At 37.5% G+C, this 8,320-nt stretch overlaps 1 pseudogene; it reads right to left on the reverse strand.

The window, feature by feature from the left end:
* Positions 1-7,965: 7,965 nt before the first annotated feature.
* On the reverse strand, positions 7,966-8,065 carry LOC118016374 (annotated as a pseudogene).
* Between the last annotated feature and the right edge of the window lie 255 nt (positions 8,066-8,320).

Here is an 8,320-nt window from a genome sequence, read left to right on the forward strand (position 1 = left end):
TCCCTTCTGTTTCCCTGACAGATATCACTAATTAAGTATACCGCTCTTTACAGATAAGCCTAGATAAAGCCTCAAAATCCTTTCCAAAATAGCAAGTGGATAGAGATAATCTTATGGAAGCTACAAAAAACTTCCTAGAAATAATAAGCAAATTCACAAAGCCTAGGATACAAAAATCAATATACAAAACTCCATTGTTATTTCCATATTCTAGCAATGAAATATTGGAATGTGAAATGAAAGATACAGTAGGCTATCTCAGAATAACCCTACATGCCCTGTCTCCTGGGCTGTGCTTGGTATGGCCAGTTTTAATTTTAACCATTTTATAAATATACAGCTATGTCTCATTGTGGTTTTAACTTGTATTTCCCTAATGAATAATGATGCTTACCATCTTTTTATGTGCCCATCCACATATCTTCTTTGATGAAGTGTCTGTTGACCTTAATTTTACCCATTTTTAATGGGTCTTTATATCATTGAGTTTTGAGAATTCTTTGTATATTCTGGATACAAGGGTTTTTTTTTATTATATATATGATATTTAAATATTTTCTCCTAAAATGTGGCTTACATTTTCATTTTCTTAAGACTGATTTTGAAATCAGAAGTTATTAATTTTTGGAGTCAAGGTTATCAATTTGTTATTTAATATATTTTATATATAATGCTTTTGATGTCAGAACAAAGACAATTTTGCCTCACCCAATATCACAAAATGTTCGATCTTTTCTTCTAGAAGTATTAATTTTAGGTTTGTGATTTGTTTTTTGCTAACTTTTGCATATGGTGTGAGGTATAGAACGTCTTTTTTGTGTGTGTGCATATTTTAGGTTGTTTCACGGAGGAGGGTAAATCTAGTCCCTATTATTCCACATTGGCCAGAAATGGAAGTGTTTCACATTATTGATTATTGCTACATTAAATGAGTGCCTAAGATGAAGATACTTATTAAGAGAAAGTAGAGACTTGAATACATTAAAGGAAGAAAAGAATCTTCCAGACAGAGGGAGGACTCTGGGCTAGGAATAAGGTTCTGCATTTAGGGAATACCGAGAAAGCTGGTGTTGCTGAAACAGAGTCAATGAGGGGAGAGTAGTAATGGATAGTTTTACAGAGGTGAGAAAGAGACTTGGACTCTTTAAGAACTTTGGATAGTTTTCTAATCATCCTGACATATTATGGTTCGGATCAGAGGAATGATTGGATTGTGCATACATTTTTTTTTTTTTTGTAAACTTGCATCTAATATTTATTAACATGTTTCTTAACTACAGATTGTATCCAGGATGATGCCAGTATAATACTTTAGTAATGCTAAACATCACATAAATTGTGGTGTTGGAACCCACAAGCCCAGCTGGTGTTTGCTTGTCTCAGGAGGTTTTGGGTTTTTTTTTTAATTTTAACCTTTTTTTATTATGTTAATCACCATACATTACATCATTAGTTTTTGATGTAGTGTTCCATGAGTCATTGTTTGTGTATAACACCCAGTGCTCCATTTAGTATGTGCCCTCTTTAATACCCATCACCTTCAGTGTCATTTAGGGAATTAACTCTGGGAGGCAAGAGATTCATATAATAATCCAAATGAGAGAAGATAATGGATTTGATTAGAGTGTTAGCAGTAGAAGTGCTAAGTAGTGGTTAGATTCAGAACATGTTTTATGGATAATAACTACAAGAATTTTTAATAATTGGAAGTTAGGAATAAGGAAAATAGATAAAGCAAAGCAACTCCTGCGTTTTGAGCTGTAACAACAGTGCCATTTATTCAAATGAAATTTAGGGGAGAAGGGACTTTCATGGCAGAGTAAATTAAGAGTTTAATTTTGGATATGCTCAATTTGAAATGACTATTAGATATACAGGTGGAAATTCAGGTAGCCTCACACAATCAAAGGATAGTATTCTTCAAATGAATGTTATACTGTAGCAGTAAAAACTCACCTCATTCAACAAGCTGTTTCTGATAACCTCCTCTCTCTACTATCCATCCTATATTCTTAGAAGTTGACACTGAGATTTAGTCTCCTGAAGCAGGACACACTGTAATCCTCCACCATATTCCTTTTTGCTATTCATTATGTAGTTCTTGGTACTTTCACTCTGGAAAACAAGTCCCATTTTGTTCATATTGCCTCCTTGAAAAAAGAAGCTCTTTGAAGGAATTATATAGTCAGCGTTACTCTTTTCAGATAATAAAACTGTACAACCACTTCCACCAAAACCCCAGGGTCTGAAGTGAGGCTTTGTTATAATAAAGAAAACTTGATTTCCTTAAGGAAATCCATTGGAATCCCAGAAACAAAGACAGAAATAACCAGTATCTCCTCTGTGTATGAGGCTTCACCATGTTATTTGGCTTTTATTCCTATGTAATTCTGAAACTGTAAAAAATGTATTCATCTTGACAAAACTGAACAATTCAAGGGTGGATTCCTTCTTTACTACCTTTTTGTACTGTATTAGATACTTAATAATTTGGAAATGAGAGCTTATTAATTAAAGGATATGAGAAGATTCTGGAAGGTAGTAAGAAGTTGTTACTGCCTAGTGCTGATGACAGATTTGATAGTCAAATATTAATAATAGCAATAGTAATTATTACATTTTTTTTATTTAAGATTTATTTATTTGAGAGAAAGAGTGGGAGGGAGGGACAGATGGAGAGAGAGAGAGGAAAGAAAGAATCTCAAGCAGACTCCCCATTGAGTGCAGAGCCCAATGTTGGGCTCGATTCCACAACCCTGAGATCATGACCTGAGCCAAAATCAAGAGTCAGACACAACCAACTGAGCCACCCAGGTGCCCCTAATTATTACATTCTACATTGTGGCATTTTGTGCATTTCTATCACATTTACACTAGCCATCACATTCTATCATTCCAGAATAGATGGTCTCATTTGCTGGATATTCTCAACTTAAATCCTCTTACATAAATTTCTCTTAAATTTTTGTTAAGAATAAAAATATCCTAAACTAACAATCACTACTGTATAACACTCAATGCATTTAAACTTAGGAAAAGAAAAAATGGAAATGTTCACTCAAAGTAGTGCAACTTTAAGAACCTGAAACAGCAGAATTCAGATTAGATGTGATAATTCCAGGCTAGATCTAAATAAGCTGTTAAGGAGTTAAAGATAGTTGTCATATGACGAATTAGTTTGACATGATTTAGTGATGTGATGCGGGCATCCAGATGGCTCATGAAAATATTTTCTTTATTTATGTGGCCAGCATTATGGAGCATAGAGTTAGTTTGCTATCTGAAGTGTTAGCCCTCCTAACTCGGACATTATTTTTCTTGATTATATTCCTCCACATCTGTACCCACTAATCACCATCATTCTTAGTCTCACGGTTTCCAATTCAACCCTTGCTTGAATAGAGTATGGGTGGTTTCAGTTCTTTTTCCCATTGTGTATTTGTGATGGGTGGGGTCGGCAGACTAATTATTAAATTGCTTTGCCTATTGGTATCAAGAGGAGCTAATGTCTGTATTAGTCTGACTAAAGACCTTCTTGTTCTACAGTTGAATTAAGGATACTTTGTTTTGTCTAAATGAGTAGGACTTTACACAAAAAGCACAGAGTTAAGATCAAAGAAAAGGAACTTTTTTTTTTTTTAAAGATTTTATTTATTTATTTGACAGAGAGAGACACAGCGAGAGAAGGAACACAAGCAGGGGGAGTGGGAGAGGGAGAAGCAGGCTCCCCACTGAGCAGGGAGCCCGATGCGGGGCTCTATCCCAGGACCCTGGGATCATGACCTGAGCCGAAGGCAGACGCTTAACGACTGAGCCACCCAGGTGCCCTGAAAAGGAACTTTTAATACTGCTTCTCATTCCCCATAGATTTAATGATGTGAAAGGGGGTGAATCTCTCACCCTAAAGAAAGTAAAGGATTAACAGCTTCTCACATTCTAGTATATTAAAATGGCTTTAAATGCTGCTAACAAAGGGACATTCTTCAGGAAGCAAGTGCCCATGGACCAGGCAGATGCATTTCGCTCACTTTGACTCTGCCTACATTTGGAAGATACCACAATATTATTTTGGGTCTAAAATGATTTTTGATGGCCATACACTTAGAGACCCTATTTATTTACCCTCAATTTTAGGCTAGGCTTTGTCCTTCTTTAATCTGTTCCATCTTGCTGAGTACAGAATTGTGCTCTGTGGTTCAGAGAGAAACAGTAAAATATAGCATTGTGATTACCTCCCTTTCTACATCCCTTCAACCTTTGTAGTAATTGGCCTATGGAGAAGGATGTCTGTCTGATACATTTATGACCAATGAAGCATGAAGGAAAGTCACTGAGGTGGGAATTAGTCTGAGGGAAGTCTCCCCACTCCCCAGAGAAGGCCATAGACAGAGACTCTCCCACTTTTTTGTCTGGATGTTGTTCTCTCTGAATATATTTCAATAAGTACTAGGTCATCTTACTATACAGGCTGAGGAAAAAAACCTCCCAAAGAAGGAAGACTAAAAATGTAGAAAGAATCTGGATCTTAAAAAAAAAAAAAGGATTTATTTTTTTGTTATTTTAGAAAGAGTGAGAGAGCGTGCATGTGGGGAGGAGGGGCAGAGGGAGAATCCTAAGCAGACTGCGCACTGAGCCCGGAGCCCAATGCGGGGCTTGATCTCATGAGCCTGAGATCACGACCTGAACCGAAACCAAAAGTCAGACACTTAACCAACTGTGCCACCCAGGCGCCTCAAGAATGTGGATCTTTAATGATCCTGTTGATCTACTGATAACATCATTCTGGAACCCCACACTATTTCTGGTATTGCAATTATGAGATGATCTATTTCTTTAATGTTTTCTTGCATTTTTGAAAGAGGATTATTCTTGATGGAGATAAAAGAATCCTAACTGATACATGATAGTAAGTGTTTCAGTTAATGACTGTGCCCATGATGAAGGGTCATTTCATAATGAAGTCTGTGGCTTCTAGTAGATGTCTTAATAGAAAAAGTATTAGTAGGAAGAGTAGGTTTTCTTTCTCCCCATTTACAAAGTGTTATCAATCCCTAAAATTAATTCCTTAGGGGCCTGGACCCTATGTAGCTTCTTTCAAGGGTAGCTATAGTTATATTCTTCTGAAAGTAAAAGTCTAAATCTTTTAGATTTGAAATAAGTGCTATCAAATGGAACCTTTATCATATAATCTAAAGAATTATACCTAGTCTCACTTGTTTCTGGTTTTAAAAATACCAGTCAGTATTAAAAAAAGGAAGTCATGACATTTTATTAATAGATTAGGTCGCTAAGAGTTGTTGAATAAACCGAAGAATTGCTGTAAAAAAGAGAATTTAGATCAATTCCTTGGTGCCTAACACTTTCTGGATACAGCTTCCCTTGTATCTGTCTGAGCTTGCTAGACCTCAGGGGAACCCTGCTGAAAACCTACTTACCAAAATAGAAATTAGGACATTCTAATCATCTCCAGGATCAAAATGAAAAAGTGGCAATGCTTGGGGATTGGGAGGTTTATATGTTTTCATTTTTAGTTTCTAACTAACAGATCAATTTGTTTTCTTTTTAATAGATAAAATCATTGATAAAAATATAATTTAGCCTTTTTACAGGTTAGTTTATTACATTGCTTAATAGAAATTTGATGTCCTATGTATTGTATTTACTATGTGAGTCCTCTATTAATTTGAAATGTTTTATGGCACACCATAAGATGTACATCATAGTATATCATAGATATACTATATACATATATATGGTACATCGTTGGAGTAAGAAAGCTGAGTTCTCATCATTTTTCTGTGTGATATGGGGCAAGCCAGCTTCTGTGAATGTCATTTCCCTCATCTCAAAAGAAAGCTGTTGTAAGGATCATGTACAATATTGTAGGAATAAAAACATTTTGTAAGTTATATACATAAAAAGGAGTTGTAACTCTGGCACACTGGCAGGTTTGGCTGAAATAGAAGAAGCTTATTATTTAATGCATAAAATAAATATGTTGTCTATTTTGTAAAATAGAGCATTGCATATGAAATAAGCAAAATACAGTAACCACAAGTGATACAGAGGGAGTGAGTGATGGTCTCAGTCAGAGGGGATGGTAGATATTTGTCAAGCACTGAATGCCTGAGCTGGATTTGGAAGTGTGCTTTCACAGAGTTAACTTTTTCCTCATCTAGAGAATAGGATGTTCTGTATAAAAGCATGGAGATAGCCAAGAGCATGTTTTGTGCCGGGAACAGCAAGTCAGAGTAGCCCAAATCTAGCAGTCCTGGAGGTTGGAGGTGGGGTGGTCAGGTTTAGTGTAGATTGTAAGGAAGTGTGAATCTGAATGGGATCAAACCGGAGGGCTCATTTATGTGCTGGTGAGGGACATGGGCATACCCTGTAGGCCTGGTTCATCACTGGAATGACCAGAAGATTTTGGAAGTTGTTATTATTGGCCTCATCCCAGACCTTCTGAATTGGAATCTTGGCTAGGGGATGGAGTGGGTGGTGAGACTCAGAGCTACATCTATACAACCCTGGTATCAGTTAGGCTTCAGAACCACTGGCCTGGATAAAAGGAAGCCACTAGAGGAATTTGAGCAGCAAAATGACATGGTCGTATTTGCACTTTAAAAACTGACTTAAATAGCTGTGTTGGGCATGGCAGGAGGGGAGTGCAACCCAGAGGATAGAATTCAGGGGATGACAAAAACCTGGGAGCCAGATAAGAGGATTAAGAGCAGCAAAGTAGGTGGCAGGAGGGTGCTGAGTGGGCTGACAGAGGAGGAGAGAGGTAGGAGATGAGGTTGGTGGTGCAATAGCCTGTAAGACAAGGAAGGCCCTGTGGCCAAGAATAAGAATGGGACTTTTCCCTAGAAAGAGATGGGGAGCCCTGGAGCATTTTAAGCAAGACAGTGACATGATTCACTGCTTGGAAACTGATTTTGACCTGATTACAGGGAGTTTCATTAATAAGCGGCACCTTAACAAGGGGTTCTCAGCTTGAGGCAAATGTTTCCTTAGTGCAGGGGCCCTTGGGCAGAGAGCTGGAATAGCTGGTTCTCCTGTCAGAACTCCAGTTTCTTGGGGCACCTTGGGGCACCGCTCAGGCGGTGAAGCAGCTGACTTGATTTTGGCTGAGGTCATGATCTCCCAATCCTGGGATCGACCCCTGAGTTGGGCTCCATGCTCAGCGGGGAGTCTGCTTGAGGATTCTTTCTCTCTCCCTCTGCCCCTCCCCCTGCTCTCTCTGTCTCAAATAACTAAATCTCTTATTTTAAAAAAAGAACTCCAGTTTCTAGGGCATGTTAATCCATTCAGATTAATAAAGACAGGGAAAGAGGAAACAGTAAGCTCTGATTTACAGGAAAATATTAAAGAAAACCAAAGACAAATACCCCACGGTAAGTAAAAGAAAGGAAGATCTCAATGCCAAAAAATCAGCCAGGTTTTCACTCAGGGAACTGAATAATGTCCTATGATCACTGAATGTAGTCCAACACAAAGAACTCTTGCTGTATGTGTCGATAATTGGTTGTAGTTAACTGCAAACCTTTAGATTTCTTATAAAAGTCCCAGGTTTAAGTATTCAGCATTGTGGTCATGTGCCCATCTCTATGTCCTATGTTTTTTGGGGAAATGTATTTATCATAATTCTAATCTAACTTTGTTTCTAGTTGCATTTGGCCTTGTGTAAATCATTTAAATCTCTAGTTTATTAGACTGAACAGAATTGGATTTGCAATTAGTTCTGTATTTTTTTAATTCCATTGTAATTAGCATACAGCTTTATATTAGTTTCAGGTGTACAATGTAGTGATTCAACTGTTCTATACATTACTTAATGCTCCTCACCACAAGTGTACTCTTAATCCCCTTCACCTATTTCACCTCCCCACCCCCCCTCCCCAACCTTCCTCTCCTCTGGTAACCAGTTTAGTCTCTAGAGTTAAGAGTCTGTTTTTTTGTTTGTTTGTCAAAAACATGGAGTGTTTCATGAATTTGCATGTCATCTTTGTGCAGGGGCCATGCTAATCTTCTCTGTTTCTTTCCAATTTTAGCATTTAGCACATGTGCTGCCAAAGTGAATACGATACATCTCGTTTTTTGTCCCAAGTTCTTCCAGTGGACATTTGAACATGTTTTATAAACTTTTGAACCCTAATTTCCGCTTCTATTTATAAGGTCAATACGAGGGTCAAAGAAGCTAAGTTTAGATAATATACCAGAACAGTGCCAGACATACAGTAGGCCCTCTGTAAAAGCTGGTTGCCCTTTTCCAACTGCTTCTCCTCATTTTGAAGATGGAGAGATAGGAGAGAAGAGCAGAAGT

The sequence above is a fragment of the Mirounga leonina genome, unplaced genomic scaffold, assembly GCF_011800145.1.
Source record: "Mirounga leonina isolate KUSES-001 unplaced genomic scaffold, KU_Mleo_1.0 Mir_166, whole genome shotgun sequence".
In the NCBI taxonomy this organism is placed as follows: domain Eukaryota; kingdom Metazoa; phylum Chordata; class Mammalia; order Carnivora; family Phocidae; genus Mirounga; species Mirounga leonina.